Source organism: Protopterus annectens, chromosome 1.part1 (genome assembly GCF_019279795.1).
Source record: "Protopterus annectens isolate FY-2018-M chromosome 1.part1, PAN1.0, whole genome shotgun sequence".
NCBI lineage: Eukaryota > Metazoa > Chordata > Ceratodontiformes > Protopteridae > Protopterus > Protopterus annectens.
In genome coordinates this window covers 1,422,772,176-1,422,799,717 of record NC_056726.1, presented here as the reverse complement: position 1 = coordinate 1,422,799,717, position 27,542 = coordinate 1,422,772,176, and the positions used below count along the sequence as shown (strand labels likewise).

Genomic DNA, 27,542 nt, shown 5'->3' with positions numbered 1-27,542 from the left:
TCTAATCAGTGCTTCGTGCCCCTGCCCAAGTAGCTGACACACACACACTTTGAGATAAGAGTTTATACAACCACACAAACACTTCTGGGGAAGGCTGACACAGGTTCTCCAGCTGTGCCCCTTTTAGCCAGACTATACAGTAGTACCCTGCCACCACCCAGCTAATAATTATCAGCTACTCAAAGGCCCTTAAAAGGGTATCCAACTATTACTGTGCAATATTATTATCCAGTTGGTAGTATAGCCCAGGGCTAAAGCTATTAGAGTGATCTTGTACAGTTTTACCAAAGGCATGCAAGTACTCTTAAGAGCTTAAATTATCACTACACAAACCAGTCACAGTTAAAAGGTTTTAAAATATTTAATAATAAATAATTAAAACCACAAGGCAATACTTACTACTACACTGTGCTAGTCAAAAGAGTTCAGAGATCACACAGAAATACTTACAATAAATTAGTAGTACAGTTCTGACATCGCAGAAAAACACTTAGTCTAATCTTTATAGTTCCTAGCTACTTCTAGGAGAAAACACAGTTCTAACATACTACTTACATAAATAGAGCATAAGGCAGTGCTGAATTGGATATTCAGGACAAGAATGCTTAATGCCTTCTGATTCTCTGTTTAAATTGCTATTGCAGTTCTGATAAACATTACATCATCTTTTTACACTTTCCTGGTGTTCCCAGGCTACACATTAACTATATTTACATTATTAACATATCCCTTTTGTTATCTTGCAGCTGGTCAGGAACAGAGCAATAAAAATGTATTTGCATGTTTAAATCTAACAATTTAACTATTGGTTAAAACAATAGAAATAATTTCTTCATCTAGACTTTTCGGCACCACTGTCCAATTCAAGGGGTCACCACAGGCTTTACTTTGGTCAGTAGAGTGCACTGTTGTCACATTTATTTCCAGGTCCACATGTAACAGTATTTCTTTACATTTAAGACGACAAGCCTGTAGTTTGCATTCATATTTACAAATGATAGAATTATCTGCACAATTCTATCTGGCTAGGCTGGCAGCCTTCACCCTTCTGTACCAGTCTTCACAACACCTTCATTTCCTGCAAAAGATGAGGAAGGTAAACCTCCCCTCTCCAGTCCTCACTACCTTCTACAGATTTACCAACAGTATTACAACTTGGTACAGTAACAGCTTCACCCGAGACCAAAAGGCCCTCCAGAATGTTGTTAGAGTACAGAGAAAGTCACTGGGAACACGCTCCTAGCCATCCAAGAAATATACTTGCCACAGTGTCTCAGCAGGATCAACAAGATAACCAGAGATACTACCGGCCCCGCCCATGGATTGTTCACCTATTTATCTTCTGGTAAACTCTACCGCAGTATGAGATGCAAAACAGCCAGATTCAATAAGAGTTTCTTCCCACAAGCCATTAGACTACTCAACTCACACTAACTCCACACCATGTTGAACTCTGAACTTTAAAAAACGCTGCTGAAACTTCCAACAAAAATACCTTATATTTTTTAGGGGCAATAACATCAATGAGATTCTTAAATACATATTTTTGTGCACTATTCAAAGCTGTAAAGCAACTGTGCAATAATAACTACTGTAGAAAGTTTCCCGTATATGCCATATGTGCAATTAAAATGTATAGTAGTTAGAGTTTAAGAAAATAATGTGTGTCATGTGAATAGTAGCTGTTGTACTGTACTGAAAAATATGAGGGTAATGCTACTCAATGCTATAAGTCTAAACTTTAAAATGCACTCACTCGTGGCACTCCTTAAAATGGAGAACATTGACATCTGTGCAGTGACAGATACCTGGTTCAATGCTCCAGAGAGCACCCCTGCATTACCAGACTATATTTCATACCACACCTTTTGGCCACCTAACCTGGACTGAAACACTAAAGGCAGAGGCATGTCCATATTCATTAAGGATAGCCACACCTCAGCATAATGCATCTGAGATTATCCAAGTGCAACTAACTCTGGGCAAGACCACAATCCAAATTGTAGCTTGCTACAGATCCCCCACCATGCCTCAGGATTCCCACTCCTCATTTCTTGATACACTGGAAAATATTAGGGTGCAACCTAACACCCTAATAATGGGAGATTTCAACTACCCCACAATTAACTGGGAAAACTACTCATGTACCAATTCATTTGTTCAACGTTTTCTGGAACTCATAAATTCCAATGCCTTGGATCAATTTATCCACACCTCTACCAGGGGCAGCAATATCCTAGACCTGGTCATTACCAACATGGGCAACCTGTGTTCCACAACAGAGGTCAATTCCTCGTTGGTCAGATCCAACCACAAGCTAATCACCCTAGACATCCACATCCTGCCCCCACCCCATATTAGGGAAACCACTGTAATAAATTTCTCCAAAGCCAAATTCACAATTCTTAAGACAGAAGTGACAAACTTCACGACACCCATGCAGATGGACAATAGAGGTACGACTGCTGAATCCTACACAAATGCACCTTATAAGCACTTACATGAGTGCATGGATCATGCAATCCCTAACAGAACCAAGATGCTATCCTCCAAAAAAAGGAAGCCAATCTGGTGGTACCCTGCCATAAATAAACTCTACAACAGAAGAAAGAAACTGTTGCAAAAAGAGTAAACACCCATGATTGGAGGAACTCCCTGGTCAGCCTCAGTAAGAAGCTGAGATCCCTCATAAAATCCTCCAAAGTTAGTTATGAAAACAAAATTGCCACTGATTTTAAAGACAACCACAAAGCATTCTGTAGCTATGTCAAGAATCTCAATGGCAACACTCAGATTTGCTCTGAGTTACAGTACAATGGCACTAAATATGCAGAACCAACTGATATCGCCAACATCCTGGCAGATAGCTTCAGTGCTAACTTTACCCCCTCTCATCCCCTAATGGGCCCATCTGCATTCTTCCAGTGTAGAAAGTTCCTGTAATCACAGCTGCACAGGCAAAAAAACACACTCTCCAAAGCCAAGAACACAGCATCCATGGGACCTGACAACATCCCAGGCTGCATTCTACATGAATTATAGAATGAACTGGCACCCCACCTAAGTACCACGTTCAATCATAGCCTCACCTCAGGCTTTGAGCCCACTGAATGGTACACAGTGATGGTTATCCCACTCCACAAAGGAGGAGCCACCATGGACCCTGGGAACTACCACCCCATTAGCCTGACAAGCTTGGTCTGCAAGGCTATGGAACGTATCATCGTGCAACTTATAAACAATGACATTGGTAATCTCCAAACTCTGGACTCCACCTAGTTGGGGTTTATAAAAGGCAGATCACATCTCCTAAACCTTATAGACTTCTTTGAAGCAGTCAACAAAGCCGTAGATGAGGGTAAGGTGGTTCACACAGCCTATCTAGATCTCGCCAAGGCATTCAACACCATCCCACACTCTGGAGTTATAGATAAACTCACTAAACTAGGTATAAATCCCTGTCACAAGATGGGTTGCCAGCTGGCTCACTGACAGAACCCACACTGTGAAAGTAGCAGACTCCAAACCCGACTTCAAACCTGTGACAAGTGAAGTACCACAGGGTTAAGTCCTGGGTCCTCTCCTGTTTGGTATCTACTTCTCTGAAGTACAGGCTAACTTAGAAGGTCTTTGGCTAATGAAGTTTGCAGATGACTGCAAACTAGGAGCCATAATCAAAACTCCTAATGATGTGGACATTCTACATAAGGGTCTCACTGAGACAGATGCCTGGTGTCAAAGCCATGGCCTCAGCTCAATGCCAAAAGTGCATTGTCATCCCTTTTGGTAAAAACTCTGTACCCATGAACTACCACATAGGTGGTAGTCTACTTAACACTGAAAGTGTGATAAGAGACCTTGGGACACAGGTGGACAGTAGTCTCTCCTTTGATAATCACATCACCACAGTAGTCAGGAAATCCTTCTATGTGGCACACCTCATCACAAAAGGTTTCTCATCCTGGAAAAATGAGGTCATTGTTCCCCTCTACTAGTCGCTCATTAGACCCATTATAGAATACAGCGCCCCTTTTGGTATGTACCTCACAAGACATCTAGAACAACTGGAAAGGTCACAGAAATACCTCAAAAAGAGGATTACCGGCTTCATTGGTTCATAGATTCACAGGTTGGTACTATGCTATTGGCCCTAGGGTCTGTACAAGCCTAGCCAAACTATTCCCCAGATATTTTTTCCCACAATATTTACTCCCCTGGACCCCTGTCTAGCAGGGCAACTGACATGATCTGCGGGGGGAATTTCCTATCTCCCATCCAATCATCAAGGTTCCTATTGAAGAGGGCCAAGGAGGTGCTCTGCTTGGCATTTATGGGCAGTCTATTCCAGAGTATGGGAGTCTCTGGGTCAGTAACTTATCCCTCCAGCATGTTTTGTTCATTGTGATGACAAGGTTTAGATCCCTGAAGCATGTGGCCCTGAGGGATTGGGATTTCTTTAAGTGGAGCATGTCCAACAGTTCAGGGTTTGACATGGCCTTGTATGTTAAACAGAGATCGCCTCTGAGTAGAGGATATTCCACAGAGTATAGCTGGAGTATTTTTAGATGGTTAGCATAGGGCATCTGCTTTAGGCCTGTGATTCTTATAGTGAGGTTTTCTGTGGCCTTTCCAGCTGTTGCAGATGTCTTGTGAGGTACATACCAAATGGAGTGTTGTACTCTATAATGGGTCTAATGAGGGATGAATACAGTGGGACAATGACATACTTTTTTCTGGATGAAAATCCCTTACTGATGAGGTGTGCCACATAGAAGGATTTCCTGAATGTTCTGGTGATGTGGTTATCGAAGGTGAAACCACTGTCCACCTGTGTCCCTAAGTCTCTCATCACGCTTTCAGTGTTTAGTGTACTGCCACCTATGTGGTAATTCATGGGTACATGTTTTTTCCCAAAGGGGATAACTATACATTTCTTGGCATTAAGCTTGAGCCCATGGCTCTGCCACAAAGCATCTGTTTTTGTAAGGCCCTTTTGTAGAATATCCACATCATTTAGGGATTCAATAATGGCTCCCAGTTTGCAGTCACCTGCAAACTTTGTTAGCCCGAGTCCCTTGTTGTTTGCCTGTCCTTCAGAGAAGTAGATGCCAAACAAGAGCGGTCCCAGGACTGAACCCTGAGGTATTCCACTTCTCACTTGTCTGGAGCTGGATTTGGACTCAGCTACTTTTACAGTCTGGCTTCTGTCAGTAAGCCAGTTGGCAACCCATTAAGTGACATAGGGTTTTATGCCCAGCTAAGTAAGTTTATCTATGATTCTAGAGTGGCAGATGGTGTCAAAGGCATTGGCGAGGTCCAGATAGGCTGTGTGAACTGTCTTACCCTCGTTCACAGCTCTGAAGACTGATTCAAAGAAATCAATCAGGTTCAGGACACAAGATCAGCCCTTCACAAACACAAACTGGGTGGAGTCCAGTGTTTGAAGGTTGCCAATGCCTTTGTTTATAAGTTCCATGATAATGTCTTCCATGCCTGCCTATGAAGATCAGGCTCATCAGACTGATAGGATGGTAGTTCCCAAGATCCAAGGTGCATCCCCCCTTGTGGAGTGGGATAACTGTAGCTGTGTGCCACTCAGTGGGCAGGAAGCCTGAGGTGAGCCTATGATTAAACATGACACTTAGGTGAGGTGCCAGTTAATTTTGTAGTTAATGTAGCACACAGCCTGTGATGTCATCTGGTCCCATGGATGCTGTATTCTTAGCTTTGGAGAGTGTGGTTTCTACCTGTGTGGCCATGATTACCGGAATTTTGCAATCTTTTGGTAATGATATGGGCCCTTTAGGGGGTGACGGGGGTGAAGTTGGCACTAAATCGATCTGCTAGGATATTGGCAATATCCTTGGGATTAGTATATTTAATGCCATTCTGTTGTAGCGCAGAGCATGTCTGAGCATTGCCATTTAGATTCTTGACATAACTATAGAATGCCTTGTTGTTGTCTTTGGAATTTTTGGCAATTTTATTTTCATAACCAGCTTTGGAGAAATTTATGAGGGATCTCAGCTTCTTACTTAGGCTGGTAAGGGAGTTTTTTGCATCCTGGGATTTTCCTCTTTTCTGCAACAGTTTCTTCCTTCTGTTGTATAGTTTGTTTATGGCAGGGGACCACCATATTGGCTTCCTTTTTTTGGAGGAGAGCATCATGGTTCTATTTGGGATGGCACGATTCATGCAGAAGTTGATGTGCTCGTACAGTGCTTTAGTGTAGGATTCAGCAGTCGAACTTTCAGCTCCCATCTGCATGGGTGACATGAAGTTTGTCACTTCTGACTTAAGTAGCATGAAGTTGGCTTTGGAGAAGTTTTTTACAGAGGTTTCCTTACGGGGGGGTGGGGGTTGGATGTGGATGTCAAGGGTGATTTGCTTATGGTCAGACCTGACCAATGAGGGGGTGACCACTGGTGGGGAGCATCTATCTCCCATGTTAATAATGACCAGGTCTAGGATATTGGAGCCCCTGGTGGGACAATGGATTAGTTGATCCAGGGCATTGGAATTTATGAATTCCAAGAACCGTTGGGAAAAGGTGTTGGCATCCAAGTAGGTTTCCCAGTTAATGGCAGGGTAATTGAAATGACCCAGTATTAGGGTGTTTGGTTGTATCTTAATATTTTCCAGTATATTTAGAAAGGTGTAGTGAGAATCTTTGGGCATGGTGAGGGATCTGTAACAAGCTACAATTTGGATTGCAGTCTTACCTAGAATTAGTTGCACCTGGAGAATTTCAGATGCATTGTGTTGGGCAACTAGCCTGGAGGTGTGAATATCCTTGGTGAATATGGACACTCCTCTACCTTTAGTGTTTCGGTCTTGGTTTGTTGGCCGAAAAGTGTGGTAAGAGTTGTAGCCTGGTATTGCAGGGGTTCTCTCTGGAGTCTTGAACCAGGTCACAGTTAATGCACAGATGTCAATTTTCTCCATTTTTAGGAGTGCCTCAAAAGAGTCCATTTTGGGGCTTAGACTTCTAGCATTGAATAGCATTACCTTCAGATTTTGCATGCTTGTATCTGTTACAGTGGTGGTTTTGCCCTATAAACCTTGCCTAAAAAAGGCACTATAGGGGTGGCAAGAGCTTTAGCCAGTAACCTGAATCCCCAGGGGTGACAGGTGCAGACCATCTCCGGCAAAGCATCGTGGCTTGTCGATCATGTCATCCCAGGCAGATAGATACTGGATCCCCTTTGAATGACACCAGAAGCTTAGCCAATTGTTGAAGTCAGTCATTTTGACCTTATACTGTGGTATTATTCTGGGCGAAGGCAGGATGCTACTCAGGGCTAGGGTCATACCTGCCTGGGCCACATGATCCAAGAGCTCTTCCATGTCTCTTTTCATGTAGTCCAGGGAGGTACGTCTCAAGTCATTCACTCCAACAGTGACAATGACAGAGTCGTATTTGTACTTGTTGTGGAGTGACTTGAGTGCATGCGTTATGTGGCAGATCCCGGCACCCGACAGGCAACTGACTGTAATTTTCTCCTTGCTCAGCCTGGTGAGTGGAACATTAGTGTGCCTGACTATAGAGTCACCTATGACTAAAGTGTTGGGTACGTTGTCTTGCCTTAGGGGCTGTTGTTGGGTGGCACACTGGTGTTGTGAGCTATGTTCACTTGGGTTGTGACTGGTGTTTGTTTGCGTTTCAGCTTCGGATGTCTTTGTTGCTTGAGCAGGTTAATGTTAAGTGCCTCTGCATATGTGGGTTTAGTGTTGCTATGTGTGGGTGTTGATGGTGTGAGTTTTGAAAGGCTGTGTGTTGCTTGATGTGTAGTGCAGGTGTTAACCTTCTCCTCTTGACTGCCTAGCACAATCTTGACTGGAGAGAGCTTTGCTTCCAGTTTGGCTATGTAAATGCATCTCTCACAGGTTGCAGTGTTGGGTGGTAGGAGGAGAGGTTTGTCTGTGTAAATGAGGCAGTTACTGCATTGCCCCAGTATGCCCAGATTCACCAGGTGGACAGGAGAAATCACAGGAAGCTGATCCTTGGACATGACTGTTTAGGTGCTTTTTTTGTAAAGTACAAGAGCTGTTTTCCCTTACCTTTGCAAGGTACTTCGCAATTATAGGTTGTTTAGTGCCCACGGTTACCTTCTCCCTATTAACAAGGAGAGTTGAGTGTTTGTATCAGTTTAAGGCTTCCTAGTGCTTTCCAGCAGGTTCTAGAGCAAGTGCTAGTCACAGGGGTTCAGATTTTAGTGCTACTACTGAGAAACCAGCTAGTTCTAAGGGAAAATTTGAAGACCAGACTTTTTGGCACCTGGAATAGTTTAACTGTAGCCCCGCGGTGCTGCATGATGTGAAGAATGTGCAATCACAGGCGTTTTTAAGCCAGAAAGTTGAAAGCGATAGACATCAGCCCAAAATGGCTAATACAATTACAATTTCAGTGCTGGAAACCACTCCTCTAGTGTTAGATAGGCAGTACAATGCTCACCAGTCCTATTGGTAAGCAGTAGGACTTCCCTCTACCACAGCAAGGTCTGGATAGCTCTGAGCACAGAAAATAAAGTCCTGAAACCAGATAGTATATTTTTTGTTGTTTTTTTTTTTGTTGTTAAAGCAGGCTAAACAATACAATAATACAGTAAATAAACACAGAAAAGGCTAACACACGAGTGTGTAGCCCCTAAACAGTAAATGCAATTAAACTCTACAAAATTAGCAATTTAAAACTTTTTGAATGAAGCATGGCAAGTGCACAACTGAAAAATGATTTAAGAGGCAGTAATACAGTAGAATAAGTAGCTAGTCTACATATACAGTAAAGCCTATATATACAGAAAAGCAGCTAAAACACAATAAAACAATTCAGATGCAGTGCAACCTAGAGCACTTGAGTTGTAGCAATATTAAGCCAAATACAGTTTTAATAAATGCACTAAAATATACTCTATATTTCCAAAATGTTTGAGAGGCACAGTCAGAACACAAAGAGATTCAGGCAAAATTTTTTTTTTACTCCATCACAAAAAGCCTATTAAGAGGTGATCTCTGCCTAACATACAAGGCTATGTCATACCCAGAGCTGTTGGACATGCTCCACTTAAAGAAATCCCAATCTCTCCAAGCTACACACTCTAGGGACCTAAATCTAGTCACCACAATAAACAGAACATGCTGGAGGGATAGATTCCTGTCCCAGAGACTTCCCATACCCTGGAACAATCTACCCCTCTATATCAAACAAAGCTCCTCATTAGTACTCTTCAAGAAAAATCTTGATGATTGGTGGGAAGATAGGAAATTCACCCCAGGGATCACTTCTGTGTCTCTGCTCGACAGGGGTACAGGAAAATTATTTTCTTGGGTGGGGAAAGTCAGGGTACCTTTTTGGCTAGGCTTATATAGGCCCTAGGGCCAATAGCCTAGTACCTACCTATGAACCTATGAACCTATGAGTGTCTATATGTGGAAATGTCTTCACCTGGAAATGGAGTAACAAAATGTCATTCAGTGATGCTCAAGTTGTATAGTCTAAATGACAATCAAGTTCACTTTGACTTGATTTTTGACTTTGACTTATTGGTGCATGTGAATTTTACAGATACCATGGTCTACATGTATACATATATATTTATATCTATATATATATATATATATATATATATAGATATATATATATATATATATATATATATATATATATACATATATATATATATATATATATATATATATATATATATATATATATATATATATGTAATGTTGAGATGATGGATGATATCCTGAGTAAATCTCTACACATTTCCAAGGAGGAACTTAAAATGCTTTTGTAGATAATGTATTTGGATGCTGCTGGAATGCCAGAAGTTGATGACGTTAAACTTTGTCCATTTTACATGATGCACTGTGATTATGCTTTTTTCTTTCCTTTAAAGTAAGACAGATGACAAGCAGTCAGACGGTACAATTAAGACACCTGAAGGGGTCAGGGCTAGCTGTGGCATAATTGTCATCCCATTACTTTTTGTCAAACTTCTTCTTCCATTGTCTTTTTTTCAAAATCTAAGCACACTTAAGAGTCCTGATGTCTGCAGTCTCCTTTCAGATGGTTTGATTGACATTTTCCAAAGTGTCACTCCCTTCCTATCAGAAGCAGTCAGGTTCATTGTTATTCAAGTGTCTTCACACAGTATACTTTCTGTAGTCATTCATATGCTTACTGTTTTAGTTTCTGCTTTAATGATGTTTCATTCCTTCACTTTTCAGTGAGTGGTGCAGTGTTCTCTTTTAATATGTAGGGTAGCCAAGTATATGTTTATGAGGGGAGTACGAGCGTGTGTGTGTGTGTGTGTGTGTGTGTGTGTGTGTGTGTGTGTGTGTGTGTGTGTGTGTGTGTGGGCAAGTGTGTGCATGTGTGTATGGGGGATGTGGGTAAGCACATATACATGTGTGTGAGAAAACAAGAAAACAGCAGCTGATTTGGACACGATAGCCATGCAATATGGTTTTGTAGAGAGCTGGCCACTGCATCATGGTCATGTAAAATTATGGATCTGTGTTGGTGTGTCTGCATGCAATGATTGCATATATAGTGTAACAGAACTGTGGAGCAAAGCTGGACTGACACTGGCTTGAAGCTTTACTTGGGGATAGTAGTGTCAATGCAATGGTCTTGCTGCAACATCTGTGGGTGTCCTGAGTTGAAATGTGCCAATAGTTTTTGCATCTCTTAGCCATTACAGCAGTTTTGGGGAGAGGGAGTCAAAGCACCACTGTTCTCCAACATGTGTAATACGTGTGTGTGTGTGTGTGTGTGTGTGTGTGTGTGTGTGTGTGTGTGTGTGTGTGTGTGTGTGTGTGTGTGTGTGTGTGTGTGTGTGTGTGTGTGTGTGTGTGTGTGTGTGTGTGTGTGTGTGTGTGACCACTAGTCAAATTGTAATGGACAGCAAGATTTTCAGCTGTGGACTGACAAGTTTTGATATGGTGATGGGTAGCAGGTGTCATAAGCTGGGTCTAGAGACATGTGTAGTGACATTGAACAAACAGATTTGCCCAGTTTATATATTTTGTGTACCCGCGGTGGTGGTGCTGCGGCAGCGTTGTCACCTCACAGTAAGACTCTGTCTGGTTTGATTCTCAGCTAGAGCGTCTTCTGCGTGGAGACATGCGTGAATGGGCGTACCTTCGTTGAAGGTTGTGCATCAGGCCTGGCAAGCCGGTACGTAAAAATCAACTGCCAATCATTAGCAGACCGGAGTTCCCCTGTGGCGACCCCTAACCAGGAAAAGCTGAAAGATACAAACATATATCATTATTTTGTGTGTGTAGCATAAAACAACAATGGAAGAAATCTGTTATGATACCTGCTTGCTACCCTGGTGAGGTGGGCACTTGTGTAAATGCAGTGGACTGGCTCCAGTAGGCATGGATGGGAGTCCTGAGGTGACATCTATGTAGTTTTCATTTACCAAAGTCATTACGTCAGTGTTTTGCAGAGGGATGGGAAAAGCCTCAAAGTTGACCGGTATGTTGTATGGGTGTGAGTGACTGTGTGTTTGTGGGGAGTGGAGGTGTGCCTTTATAAGTATGTTGTGAATGTTATGCATTATAAAATCGAGAGGTTAAGAGCAAAATTGTGCTCATTCTAGTCCAGAGCAATTTAATCATTGCTTGATTGAGACATACATTGCCTGTGTTTGTTAGTACATGTTTTGAGTGCCCTGTTTGGAGTATGATATTACTGCCACAGCTGCTGGTAATTTTACATTACAAGTATCTGATATGGAAGCTTTCTTCATGAGTTTCTTATTAAGAGGGTAAGAGATATGTTACATGTATACAACTAAGACAAACTAGATAAAGCAATAGTAACAGAAATTACTGGGTCACATCAGAGGCCTGGGAAATCATTGTTAAGAAGAAACCAAGTAATGTGTCTTTGTTATGTAAAGCTTGGCATCAAATACCACAGTTCAAGTTATGCTGTAACAGAATAACTATGTAAAGATAACCATGTGAGCAGCCAGAATACAATTTAAATCAAATATTTTACTGTGCACATTTTAAGAAATTGATAGATTGGCTTAAACTCTGGAATTGATGCCATTCAGAGGTGAAGAGGTCCTACTGAATGTGTGTGAGAGACCTCTTTTTTCAATGGAAACTGAGGAACATGAACTTTTTAAGATGCCAAATGAGGTACATTCCTCGTAATGAGGTACAGTTGAGAGGCATGGTGAAGACACATATGAGGGAACAGTTTTAAAGGCACACCAGGCCATGATTTGTTTCGTGTCTATTGTCATGCAAAGTTGGCTAATTCTAGCCAAACTGGAAATGTGAGACTCTGTCTCATTGAAGGAGATGTGGTGGGAGGAGTAACTTGGCTAGGAATTTAAGCTTGCAAAACTGCTCTTTGTAAAACATCTTTTTAATCTAAGCTTCTTTCAGAGAATGCGTAGTACATGAGTAGGAACAAAATTTGTAAAACTCAGTGCAGACCAGTCAGTGACACATGATCTGTAGACTCTCAAACTTGGTAGTTTTTGTTCAGGTGTTCCATTCTAAGTGTATGAGAACAAATGGTAAGGCTACTTTTTATCAAGATTTTTGCTGTCATAGTGCATTATGGGACTGATTTAGCTTTGCAAAGGAATCAGGATGTCTGCCTCCATAATGGCAGACAAGGATTAAAAATAAATAAATAAAATTAGGAACGAGTACTTATTTTTCTGCAGTTAGGTTTAGGAGGTGCAGTAATTCATGGCGAGATAAAAAAATATATAAGATATTTTTTCATCATCTACCCGTAGTGGTCCTTTAAGTAGCTTACAGCCTCCTTGTCTGCAGGTCTGAATTCAATAACAGCATCAGATGACAGAATCTTAACAGCACAACACTCAGGCGTGGTTAAGTTAAGATAAATAACATTTCTAAAAATAATGTGCCACTTCATGTTTGGCAATATAAAATAGAGCAGCATGGACTAGAAAAAGTGGAAATGAAATATCTTTGGCTCTCATTCTTTAAAAACATTGTGCAAAGGAAAAAAAAAAGAAAAATTGGAAGCAATCTTTGATTTCAGAGCAGAAAAATGTAAGTTTCCATGTAAACAGACAAAGATCCAGAAGTGGAGCTGTCAAAGAAATTATGGAGGTAGGAATAAATTTTAGATCTATTTTAGCAGAAGCACTCCCAAACAAAATCAATTGCCTTTCAGACATGGACAGTGTAAAGGGATCTGTTACTCGAATAACAAAATGACTGTTATTTTATGGAGAAAAGTGCATTTTTTGATGTGCATTAAGCAAACTTACTGGTCACACATTAGTTTACTATTTTTGGATGCCATTCCCTTGATTTATTGTATTATTCTGCACTCCAGGTAAACTCTTTTGTTCTGTTGTTGATTCATGGTTTATTGGTAGTTGATGCCATGCAAATGTGACTAAACAGCAGGATGTCAGGATGACAAATTGATATTTATATCACTGTAAGAGAAACTTTGTGAAACCTTGTATTATTATCAAATGATTTGAGATCTCAAAGTAACTTTACAGATTTGTGAGTTATAACTCATCATACCTTAACCGTTTGTGCAACTTCATCTGAGAGCCTCATTAGTAATTTCTTTTTGTGTTTTGATTTAAATATATTTTTTCACACAAGGATTTGTTGTTTTTGTGATGGATTGCTTTATTTAATCTCACTATTCATTCAGATTGTGAGTGTAAATGCTTAAAATCTGCTGCACTATCCCAAATATTAATAATAATTGTAAAGTGACTGGCCTTTAGAACATATCATATGCACACTGGTCATACCAGCCACAGCCAATTAGTCTCCACATTGCACAACTAAAACCAGAATTATATCCATTGTCTTTCTAGGGATTTTTCCATCAACAAAGTTACTGATAATGTCATTTTATCAAAACACTGACTATACTACTGCTTTCACACAGACACAATCCATGGTATTCAGAAAGGCTTACCATGAATCAGATACCTTTACTCAGAAGGTTTCTGCATCATGGTAAGCCTTTCTGATTCTCATAGGTTTACACGTTCAAAGGATGATAATAGGCTATTGGCCCGGATGCCCTTATAAGCCTAGCCAAGAATTTCACCCATGTTCCCACAAAGTCAGCACCTGTTTTCCCTGTCCAGCAGGGACACAGGTGGGATTCCAGGGGTATATTTTCTGTTTCCCATCCAGTCATCCAGGTTCCTCTTAAAGAGGGCTAGTGAGGTACTCTACTTGACATGGAGAGGGAATCTATTCCACAGATGGGGGAATTGTTGCGACACAAATCTATCCTACCAACAAGTTCTATTAATGCCACAGATCAGGTTGAGAACTTGCGTTCAGGTTGCATGAGTGGAGTTTAATTTATGGATATGCAGCAACTCCATCAAGGCTGAGTCTGAAATAACCTTGTATGCCAGACATAGGTCACCTCCGAGCAGTCTGTATGAGACTGAATAGAGGGAGAGGGCTTTTAGACTATCTGTATAGGATAGGTGTTTGAGACCCTGGATTTTCCTGGTGAGGAACCTCTGTGGTCTCTCCAACTGCTGCATGTGCTTGGTAAGGTACATGCCAAAGGGGCATTGTTCTCGATGATGGGTCTGATAAGGGAGGAGTACAGGGATGTTATGACCTCCGTTTTTCTGGATGAAATACCCTTACTTATCAGGTGGGCCATGTAGAAAGCCTTCTGTAAGCAATAGTGTTATTACAACAGTACAAGACAGTCTGTACAACATATATCCACATACCACTTGAACCATACGTAGGTATCCACCAAGATAAATATATGAGAAAAAATATTATATTAGGGAAAATGTATGAGGAAAAAAATATTATATTAGGGAAATGGTAACAGAAACATATGATTATTGAAAATGTTTAACAAAAGTTGGAGAAAAAGAAATATTTTTATACTTTCTGCAGTATACTGAGATGTTCTCTGAATTATGGAAGTATGTTAATGTTTCACATTTTTAGGATTCAATATTATTCTAGAAAACTGGTGTAATCTTATAAAAAGCTCTTTCACCAATAGCTACGTAGAAGGGAAGTCAAAGTAGGTGTAATACATCTTAAGGCCTTGTGAAAAACTGTGATTGGGAAATGGAGAGGGCTTCTGAGATGAAATAAATGTCATATAATATTTTATAGTTAAACAAGTTAACAAGAAAGTATGTCTTTGCTGTTACGGGTAGTATTTTAGTATTTGATAAAGTAATGTAGTGGTGCTGATGTGGGTTACAAATGGTGATGCATCTTAAAATATTATTTTCTGTTTTTTGAAGATTTATTGACTTGTGAAGGAAATTAAAAGTAATTTATGTCAGTCCATATTCAATTCCTGGAATAAGTGCATTTGGTCCTATGACTCGTCTTGCATCTTGAATCAAGAGGTTAGAAATCTTAGTCAAGTTTTTTGTTGGTTTAAGCCTTTTGCACCTGTTGTTTTTTATGATCATGAAAGGAATGATCTAAGATTGCAATTAGAAATTTTTGATTTCTAACAATACGAAGAAACAAACATTGATGTGCTTGGAACTAAACTGAGTAACCAAAATTGTGTACAAGTTATGCTGACTGCAAAACACCAATGAGGGTCACCAAACCAAATGACACACCAGACTCAATCACAACTAGGATACTTTAGCTTCATGGTCTTCCAATTCAGCCTTCTGCCCTACAAGCTCAATCAGTTAAAGAAAGCGTGTTTCATTATGGTGGTTGTGCATACTTGGATATACTACTGAAGGGAATGGCGGGGAAATGTTTCATTTTGGTGCTTGCACACACATGGTCAAACTACTAAAGGGATCACTGGGGACAGAATTCACTTTGATGCTTATACATTCTTGGTAAAACTACTGAAGGGATCGGTGGGTAAGTGTTTCATTTTGGTGCTTGTGCATACTTGGATATACTACTGAAGGGAATGGTGGGGAAATGTTTCATTTTGGTGTCAGTGAAGTGCTTGCACACGCATGTTCAGACTGCTGAAGTCATCACTGTGCAAAATAATTTAATTTGTGTATTTTTATTACTTGTGCTACTGAAATGGTTGCTAGGGGAAATAATTTGTGTGTCAGGGGAGTGCTTGTACATACTTGGGCAAACTACTGAAGGGATTGATGGGGATAAGTTCATGAACTGCACCACAGATATCAAAGCCAAAGCAACATTTTCAACAATGGATGAAAATGCCATGTGGATACTTGACTACAAATCACAAGAACATGCGAGTAGCATACAATACTTTACACAATTTCAGTTTGCATCTCAGTATACTTAAGGCATTTTACATCAGAGGAAATTCACTCTATGAATTTTGTCTTTGCTACTTTAATTTGTAAACATCAGAGATACCCCTATCACATTTGCCCAAATAACTATGAATATTGGCCTAAAATAAATCATGCCACCACCTTTCAGACTATTTTGAGATATAACAAATTATAAAATAATAATAACCACTTACTTTGATACAGGCACCTTAGTAATGCAGAAAGTTCAAGATATACTGAAAAACACATTTTTCAGCTTTGGGTGTGGCTCTCCTTGAAGTACTGGTTTTTGTTCAGTTTCTTATAAATATTTTGTCCACACATAGATTTGTTATTGTTTTTCAGAAGGTTTTATGTTGCACAATTAAGCTGTTTTCTAGCTTTTTACATTACATACTTTCTAAAGCATTTGTATTAATTACTATCTCTTTTATGAGTTTTATAAGTGCAGATAATTATTATTGTTGCTGGGAGCATTTCAAGATTTGCAGATGTTGTCTCTTTCCTTAATTTGTTTCTTAAGATCAGCCAAAACCCAAGGGAAATGTTTAATTTGCACTCATATTTATATTAGTGAAAGTTGTTTACGCTGTATTAGGATGCGCAAGTTATAAAACATGGAAAAGTCAGCATTTTAGTCTGAAAAATAAAACATGAAGTGTCCAGCCAAGGCTATAAAATTACTGTGTACGATGTTCTTTTTATCACTAAAGAACTGTCAGTGTTAAGAGAAGTTTGATTTTGGGGGGATTTAAAAGTTCAGTGGGATAAGACTGGAAAGTCACTTAAGAATATGTATCATTTTTTGAGGTAGATGCTTGTTTGTTTTGTATGTAAAGAACATCAAGTAGGGAGACTTTACATTTCAGATATTAGGGGCTGAATTCATTAACCTTTTGCGATATGTTGACAGAGGTATACACATTGTGGTACATTTTAGCTATTCAGCAAACATTCTTACACACTGTTGCATGATCCTCCATAATGAAGACAAGCAGCACCATGATAGGCTGTCCCAGGGGTCATGCTGGGTGCTAACTAGCCATTTCAGGGATGAGGCATATGTTGATTAGCCATGTGCTCTCTCCCAGAACTGCCTCCTGGAAGACATCTACATTGGTGAGTGACTCAAGAAAGTGCTCAGCCATGTAGATCAGCACCACCATAACCTACAATGTTACCAAAAGGTCATGTTCAACTGCCAAATATGAATGTAGTGGGGGAAACACTATACACAGGGCTTACTTTTAAAGTGCTATAATGACAGTCATATCTAAACATGCATCAGGGTGGGAGGATACACTAGACCACCAGGGATACATCTATAAAGTGCCTTATTGCCACCAACATCACTGCAAAGACTGGGATGGGAGGATACACAAAACCACCAGGGTTTACTTTACTTGCTGTGATGGTAGTGATGTTACAGTGGGGATCAGGAATAGGGGGAACCACCTGACACCAGGGAATGGTTTATGCACTGTGATGGCTCCAGTATTACAACAGGTATTGGGGGTGCAAGAATCATCGGGTTTCAGGCAAAGCTTCAAGTGATGTGATTTTTACCAATATTACAACAGGGATCAAGGAAGGTGGGGGGGATATCCAGACACTGGGGAATCAATTTTAAAGTGCAGTAATGGCACCAACATTACTTCGAGAACTGGGGAGGTCGGAGGTTAAACTAGACATCAGGGATACAACTTTAAAGTGCCATAATGGCACTGACATTATTATGGGGACCAAGACTGGACAGATGCACTGGAAACCAGGATGCACCTTTAAAGTGTCATAGTGGCACAAACCTTATTCTGGGGACTGGGGGTATTCTAGGCACCAGGGAATACTCCATAAAGTACTCTAACAAAAAAAAAAAAGAAAAAAAAAAAACAACATGGCAGAAATGTGGGAACCACCAGGCACCTCTAAAGTGCTATAGTAGTAACAGGAGTCATACAGGGACTGGGGTGGGGGGAAACACTGAAAACCAGGGATGAATTGAAGTACTCTGTCTGCACTGATTAAGTACTGTAATGGCAACAACACTGTAACAGGGCAATCCAAAGATAAAATACCAAAGCCTCTGGATAGAGGTCAGAGTAAAACAAAGCAAAATCTACCAAGGAAATATATACTCCGAACAACACAACCAACAGTAAACTTTTAATAAAAAATAAAAAAAGCTTAATTTTAGTTGTGTTGTTCACAGTATTTATTTCCGTGGAACATTATAACAGGGATTGGTGGGATACACTAGACCACCAGGGCTTAATAGATATGTATCATAATGGCAAAAACATGTAATGGGGTGTGGGGAACCAAGGGTGGGTATGGCAGATATAGGGAATGAGCTATTTTTCTGTGTGTATGTAGGAGAAAGTGACAAGAGGTGGGATGTCAATACCTTCATGATCAGCAGGTTACTATCATGATCTGCACATCATGGTCGAAACTGAAATTCAGGAAACATGCAAATTAGCCAATAATGAGATCCTACTTCATCATGACTAACATGTTTCTAAATCACAAATTAACAAACAGCACTGAAAAGGGCCACTCATACTAGGAACTTTACCAAATTCCTAGGTAGGTCAAGTTCCTTCATGTCATGACACGTAGAATTAGTGATGAAAGAAAGTAATAAAGTGTAGCTTGGTGTTTGGAGTTTCAGTCTATGTTAAGGACACACAGAAGCATTAATCATTACTTGTAGTATTCTATTTATATAACATTATGCCAGTGTTAGTGGCTCAACAAATAACACTCTCCCTTTCGGTCCTGGAATATCAGAAGGCTGTAAGCTTGGCTTATGTTTCCACTACTAGCACTGCAGTGCAGCATAAGAGGGGTCCTGCACTCTTGAATCTTGAGATGTTAAACTGAGTTCTCATCTGCCTGAGGTTATATAGGATTAGGTGAATGAAAAAGGTCCCACAGCACTTACTAAAAAGTGTAGAGGGTCTTTATGTAAACAACCCACCAAAGTATTCAGGTGACTAGACAATGATAGATTTCCCTTTGGTACATTTGTTTGAAGTGAAATTCAGCTGTAGAGAAATATAGCTGTGGGCAAACACAACCACATACTGCCATGCCCAAAGGTTTAATTACCAAGTGCATGGGGGCAGAAGACGTAATGAGTGTTGTGCTTAGTCTATGGTACATGCTTATGGACTACAACATGTAGAAGTGTACTACAGCATGGAGAAAATCTTCCATGCTACTGTAGTCAGATTTATGCTCCAGTACGTATTTTAGGTAATGTTCCCTAGACACTGTGAAGGGGGGTAGTCATCCACACACTTTATTTATTTATTTATTTATTTATTTATTTATTTATTCACATTTTTTTTATCAGGAAAGTCTGACGGTGTTGCAAGACTCCATTTTTAGTGGAGACCTGGGGAGCAAGGCTCTTCTTCACAGAGAAATTCAAACACATTACATAAGAAACAGCTAATAATTATACATTTCAAAAATAATCAACCATATTGTAAGGAATGGAGTTATACTAAAAATATTTTACAGACAGAACAATGAGAAAAAGCAAAGTAAAACACCATATACAATTCTGAAGAACGTCCTTTTTCAATTCACATTAGTAATGAGTAAAAGTCAAGGGAAAGACATTAGAACAGATTAGTATAAATGGGGAGGACTTCATATAAAAAGGTTATATAAAGGGTTAGATATGGTAGAATAGGTAGGTGATGATGAGAAAGTGGTGATGGATAAAGAATCTGTACAGATGGGGTGGAGAAAACTAGACAAGATTTATGCTAAGCCAGGGGTATAGCCTGAACAGAGCCATGAGTTTAATAGGTGGACTTTGAAGGAAGTATGGCAGATTACAGCTCTAATAATGTGTGGAATAACACACCAGTTATAAAGGCATTGCCCACTGTGCACTGCATTTTTACTGTCACTGACATGCTGAATGGCTAGCCTTCTGCTGATGTCTGCCATATTGTCTGCTGTCTCGTGTTGCCTTGGGGTGCCATAGTCATTATTTTCCCCCTGCATATTTGATTACTGAAATTGTGAGCATGGCACTGCATTCTTCTTTTTGCCCACAGGCATATTACTCTGTAGATCAATGTCACATCAGCATATGTCGCCAACCAAACTAGAGGGAAATGTCTCGTAGTCTAGGCACCTGAAACTGCTTCTAACATATGTGATTAATGTAAACTGAAATCAACATTGAAGTCTTTTCATGCAAACTGAGATATCTGTTGTAATGGAAATTGGTTCAAATTAAATACAAAAAGTATACTATTGTTGCATTTGTTAAATGTTTCCTACCCTTAACGTATAGTATTGACAATACCCCAGTGAGAAATGAAAATTTAGTCAGAAACTTTTTAACCTGGGTTGACTGCTCTCTCATCTTTGAAAACCATGTTGCAACTGTAGACAGAAAGCCCTTCTACCTAGCACAACTGATAGCCAAGGTCGTATCATCCAAATTTAAAGAAGCCATTGTTCCTTTATATTCAGCATCAGACTGATTCATAGGTTCATAGGTTCATAGGTTCATACTAGGCTATCTGCACTAGGGCATTTATAAGCCTAGCCAGAGTGTGTTTGGCTTTCGCCACCCATTTTAAATGAATTTTGCTATGCCCTTTTTCGAGGTTAGTATACTGTGCCTCTGTCTAGCAGTAACACAGAAGTGATACCCGGGGTAAACCTACTATCTCCCATCAACTCATGCATCATTGAGTAAAATGCCCCCTTGAGGATGTACTACACTAGACATCTAAAAAAACTAGTGGTGCCCCAAACATTTATAACTAAGAAGTTTACAGGCTTAAATACCCTGAACTATCAAGGGAGGCAAGAAGCTCTATTCTTTTACTCAGTATCTAAAATTCTTAATAAGGTGATCTGTGCCTCACCTACTACATCACTATATACCCTGCTCTACTAAATGTCCTATATCTCCAAAGTCTGATAGGTCCACAAACACTAGGGCCATGAACCTAAATCTTCACCAATCTCAGAATTATCTTCTCCTACAAGTTAAGCAGTATGGCACATTATCATCCTTCAAACAGAATCTGAATCATTGGATGGATACGTCCAAATTTGTCCCCTGACCGACTGGCCTATCCGTCTTCAGAAAGAGGTTAAGACTGAGGGTGGGTATTGTCAAAGTGTTAATGGTCATGAAACTAAAATGCCTTGCAGTTCCTATGAATCTAAAAATATAACAATCAATTCTATAAAAAAGCGCAAAGAAAGAGGAAGAGACATAATTTGACAGGGATGTTGTCTAAATAGAGCAAGCAATTCAAACTGTGCCATATGTAAAACATACCATACCAAAGGTCTAAAAGAAGGGATACTGAATGAAACATTGAGTTCCTTTCCTGGAAGAGATAAATGCATGTATCTGTGGAGCATAATGGACAATAATCTCTTTCCAGTCAAAGAAACCATGTATCAAATGAAAAAACAACCAGCCAGCGTATTCCACAGATTTATTAGGTACAATAAAACTCTGACGTCTCGGCTCTATCCCAAAGCCTTCAAGGAGTAGAATGCATTCAAAAAGACTTGCCTCTTATACTCTATACAAACAATTATTCAATTAAAATATCAGATCAAGTATTTCCAATTAAGCTCTTCATTGAGACCACATGGATGCAAAGAAACCATGTATCGTCTGTTTGTAGATTATAGAATAGCCTTAAAATAATCAAACTGACAGACCCAACACGTATGAATTTCCCTAGTTCTTAAAGTCTTTATTTTCAAGACGGGATACTTGATATTCTTATTTATTCTTATTTCACAACTGTATACAATATAGAATTTTGTGCATGGGTGGGAATTCATGCATATGTCTAGGCCACACCATTGACTGTTTACAAGAAAAGTGGACATAGTTATCCATAGGCTGAAACTTTCATGAGAAAGAGCAGTAGAAAAGACATGAGAATTTGTTTCTGATAATTATGGAAATCAGGAGTATTCCATTGAAAGGACTGTTTCTCATAATCTCAATTATTAACGGGAAGAAAGAAGGAATACCAGCTGTTTGCTGGTGTTTGTGGACCTATAAGACTTTGGAGATATGAGTCATCAGTGAATAGCAACTTCCTTAGACATTTCCTAAGCACCCCCGTCTTTGATCTTAGCCTTGATAATTTGAACAGGTTGCCATCCATTCTGGTTTAGAGAAAGATACCCTCTGTAGCAGTTCTGAAAGCAAATTTCAACAGAACTGAAAAGGAGATACCTGACAACATTGGAGCCAGTACACACCCCTGATTTACTCCAATGAGAATCTCAAAAGGTTCCAGTGTGGATCCATTGCACATGATGGTCCTCTTCATGCCTTTATGGAAGGCCTTGATAATGTTAAGCAGTACTGGAGGACAGCCAGTCTTTGCCAGAATCACAGACCTTTCCTACTAACAAAGTTGAATGCCTAAATGAGGGCAGTATGCAGAGGTTTGTTTTGCTCCATGCACTTTGCTTGTAGTTGCTTAACAGTCAAAACCATGTCTGTAGTAGACCATTCAGCTCTAAACCCACAGTGAGACTCAGGGTAAACTATCTCTGCAAGAACACGGAGCCTCTTCAGGACAACATGTGAAAATACCTTCCCCATGGTACAGAGAAGGGAGATGCTGCGGTAATTGTTACAGTCATTTTTGTCACCTTTATTCATATACATAACAACTATGTTAGCATTCCTCATATCTTCTGGTACACTACCTTCTCTCCAGCATTGGCAAAGAATTGCCCTGATAATGTTAAGCATTAGGGTACCATTGACACATTTAGGGATTTCTGAGGGAATACTGTCTTTCTATGGGGCTTTTCCAGAGAAGAGTGTTTTAAGTAAATTATTGAATTCCTCCAAGGTGGGCTCAGCATCAAGTTCAGTCATAGCTGGCACAGGCTTGATGGCATAGGTTCATAGGTTCACAGGTTGGTACTAGGCTATTGGCCCTAGGGCCTATACAAGCCTAGCCATAACAATTCCCTGGCTATTTCTTCCCACATTATTTACTTCCCTGAACCCCTGTCTAGCACCAGGGGTGAATTTCCTTTCTCCCATCCAATTGTCAAGGTTCCTTTTGAAAAGGGCCAAAGAGGCGCTCTGCTTGACATATATGGGCAGTCTATTCCAGAGTCTGGGGAGTCTCTGGGTCAGGAACCTATCCCTCCAGCATGTTTTGCTTATTGTGATGACAAGGTTTAGATCCCTGGAGTGTACGGCTCTGAGGGATTGGGATTTCTTTAAGTGTAGCATGTCCAACAGCTCTGGGTTTGACATGGTCTTGTATGTTAAGCAAAGATTGCCTCTGAGTAGACAATATGAGACAAAGTATAGCTAGAGATTTTTAAGGTGGTCAGCGTAGGGCATCGGCTTTAGGCCTGTGATTCTTTTAGTGAGGTATTTCTGCGGCCTTTCCAGTTGCTGCAGATGTCTTGAGAGGTACATACCAAATGGGTCGTTGTATTCTATAATAGGTATAATGAGGGATGAGTACAGTGGGACAATGACCTCCTTTTTTCTGGATGAAAAGCCCTTAGTAATGAGGTGTGCCACATAGAAGGATTTCCTGACTGTTCTCTCTGTAACTATGGTCTCTCTGGCATACAGCTGTGAGTAGTTTTCCACCCAGCATTCCAAATACTTGGTTCTGCATCTCAAAACCTTGCCTGTGGCCAACATAAGTGGGGTGAACATCTTTTGTGATGGACCGATGGCTTGCTTGATCCCATCATACATTTTATTTTAGTTATTCTACATTTATTTACCGGGAAAGTCTGACTGGAAAGTTTGTCAAGTCTGACTGGACAGTTTGTCCATTTTCAGCGGAGGCCCAGGCAGAAAAGCTGTAGTATAACTAGAGATAGTATAAGACATCAATATACATAACAGTTTTCTAGAAAAAGAGCTCAACTTAAGGCAGTAAAAGATCAGTCAGTCATAGATATACACGTTATAGACTGAGAGCATAGCTTAATACAGTTAAAAATATTTTTCATATCATATACCTTCTGCACTTAATACATTAGCATAGTTCATTGTATGTATGTAGCAGGAATGTCATTTCATGAAAGGAAAACAGAGAACGGTGGTGTACTTAATCACACTGTTAACATAAGTACAGTGGGAAACAATTGGATGAAAAGATTAGACTAGGCTAGACTAGACTTCTAAATGAAGAAACTTGAAAAGAAGTTGTAGAATCAGGGTGACTTGCAAGAAAGACAAATATTAAGTTTGTTTGCATAGCCTGAGTCAGAGTAGTTGCTTTAGCCTGGGTCAACACACATACATATCCATAAACTATGTGAGTGGATTTGAGAAGGTTTTTAAAGGCAATTTTGTTGGCTGTTGACCTTATACTATAGGGCATAGTGTTCCAGATTTTAGCAACACAGTTGGAATACAGGGAGTAACCAGCACTGTTCTTACTTCTGGTGATGTTAATGAGAAATTTGTTGCTAGATCTTAGTAAATGTTTGTTTGAATAGTAGTTTAATAGGTCTTGTAAGGCTGGTATTTTTTCAGGGTGGAAAATTATCTGATGGGCCATTGTAAACCTATGAACCTATGAAGTTGGTTAAGGGTGATCAGATTGGGTAGATCTAGCCAGGATAATTGTTTAAGTGATGGGAAGTTTTAGCCAGGATAGCTGTTTAAGGGCCTGGCAGTGATAAGACCGCTAAGCTGAATCTGTGGAAAAATTTGCTATTTTGTTGTAACAAGTGTTTAGTTAAGTCTGATTTATTAAGGTCTGTGAATATGCAGGATGTATATAGAAGAGTGGAGACTAGATGTGTTCTGCAGTCATGGTCTTGGTAGTATTGGTACAGAATTATTTTACACCTATATAGGGTTCCAAGTTTTTTATGAATTTTTCTTTATTGACTGGGCAATGTGTATGTCAAACTTCATGTTTTGATCTATAATAACACCTAAAAGTCTGGTTTGCATGACTGGTGAAATGTGGGTATTGGTTTTTAAAGTGATCATGAATGGGGTGAGATCAATGGCATTTTTGGGGTGAAATAGCATCAGCTTAGTTTTGTTAGGGTTAATTATTGTGCATTGGATCACCAGGATTCTACTGCAGTAAAGGATTCCTGTGTAATTTTTTGAACTTGCTGTATTGTTGAGGCTGAAGAAATTACAGTAGAATCATTGCGCATTGAACTAAGGTTGCAAGGAGGGTGATAGAGTGAAGGCTGTTGGTAAATATGGCAAAAAAGGATGTTATCAATGTCCATGGCCTGCTGAACCTTAAAGCAAGGTTGGAGCCAATAATCATAAGAAAACGGCCAAGCTAAGAGTTGCACTTTTCCCCAAGCACACTGAAATGTCTCCAAGTTCTCCTCATAGGACCTGTATGCATCCAGTGCCTGTCTCTTCTCTTGAATTAGGGGTGTCAGCACTTCAGTGTGGGCTTCAAACCAATCAGCACACTTGACTGTCTTCTTCCCAAAGATAGATATTGCAGTGTTATAGATAACATCCCATAGTTTTTCCTAACTCTTGCTGGTGATAGTGCCATCCAGGCAGGGCAAGGCCTCTTCAAGTGCTTGAACAAACTTGTGTACTTTTGAAGGGTCACAAGTCTTGCCTATATCAATACATGACCTCCCTTAATTTTTAGAGCAAAAGAACCTTTGTGTCTGGATGTTACACTTACTACACACTAGGAAGTGGTTGGTACCACAGACTGCACTGTGGTAAATATGTATTACCCTGACACTACCTAAACTGTTGTGTCTGGTGAGGACAAGGTTAAGTTGCTGCCAATGTTTCAATCTTGGGTGTCGCCATGAAACTTTATGCTGAGGCTTGACGCTGAAGAAGATATTGGCTATGCAGAGGTCATATTGGGGACAAAGTTCAAGGAGATGCTGTCTATTTTCATTCATCTCTCCTTTTCTGAACTGTCCCAGACAAGATGGTCAGCTGTGATGGTCACTGACAACTCTGGCATTAAAATTGCCAAGAATGAATAATGTTTTGAGGGAAGGGACCTTAATGATGGCAGCATTAAGTTCATCATAGAACATATCCTTGCCTTCCTGGGTAGAACTTAAAGTAGCTGCATAGACACTGAAGATGTTGACCTTGGCCACTGCTATTTGTAACTAAATTTTTAGCAATCTTTCATTTCCCATATTTGGTGGTTTGTATGAGCCAATGAGGTTATTTCTGATTTCAAAACCAACACCATGTTCCCTGGTTTCTTCTGGAAGCTTCCCATGCCAGAAAAAAGTAAAGTTCTTCTCTGTGAGACATACAATAGACAACAGTGTTATTTCCTGGAGAGCCACACAGTTCATCTGCAATCTGTTCAATTCATTATTGATTGCTGTCTTTCGAGCATCATTGATGTTCTGTAGATCTTCTGTAAGATCTAAAGTCATCGACCTTACATTCCATGTGCTTTTTTTGTTTTGCCAGGTGTATGGTTAACAATCCACCTGTTGGATTTCTGTAAGCTCCACACATCCACTGGAGCATGTGGACCATGGTGAGGTAGCACTTATTTGGCTGGGGGCTGCCCTTTGAGATCAAAGGATATCTCCCACTATCAAAGGCAGCCCCAGAGCCTCACTCTATGCCAGCTGAATGCATTGGCTTATTATTGATATCTGCTGCCTCCCTTGTTGTGTCATCACTCACAAAGTGAAGCTGGAGTGTTCTTACCAAGATGAAGGCCCATGCAAGTGAATTTTGAGGAAACAGCTGATAACCACTGATGTAATCCAAGGGAAAAGGCAAGGCCAGTATGACTTGGCATAAGTGTTGTCACAGTAATTGCCAGACTGAGGTCAAGTACAACCTCAAACTGCCTTAGGGATTCCATCTCAGGGTTTTGCTTCGGGTTTTGCTCTTGAAGCCTTCACCATGACTAGGTATTTCCGCAAGACAGGGGAGGTTTTAAATTAAAGTTTACCTTCTCCTAGGAGGGCTACATTCCCAAACTGACAAGTTCACTTGCCCAAAGCAACTGGTCTTAAAGCACCAGTCACCCTCCTTCATCCTTTCTCCTGTCAGTACAGATGGCTTCACCAAACATAGAGACTAAGCCACACATGAAGTCCAGGAGCTGGACTTGAGTTGGCTATTAGAGAGACTTGTCATGAGCATTTTAAAGATAGTGGAAGCTTACCACCACTACCACCCACAGCTGTGACAACTATTGAAACAAGTAGCCTAATGAATAAGGCATTGGCGTCCTAAACCATGGATTGTGGGTTCAAACTCTATTAAGG

At 40.1% G+C, this 27,542-nt stretch overlaps 1 protein-coding gene across 1 annotated transcript in view; it reads right to left on the bottom strand.

Annotated features, from left to right (window-relative positions):
* The window catches only part of LOC122810805 (cathepsin L-like proteinase), a 535,051-nt gene that overhangs the window by 21,413 nt on the left and 486,096 nt on the right, over window positions 1–27,542 (bottom strand). The window lies entirely within an intron of this gene.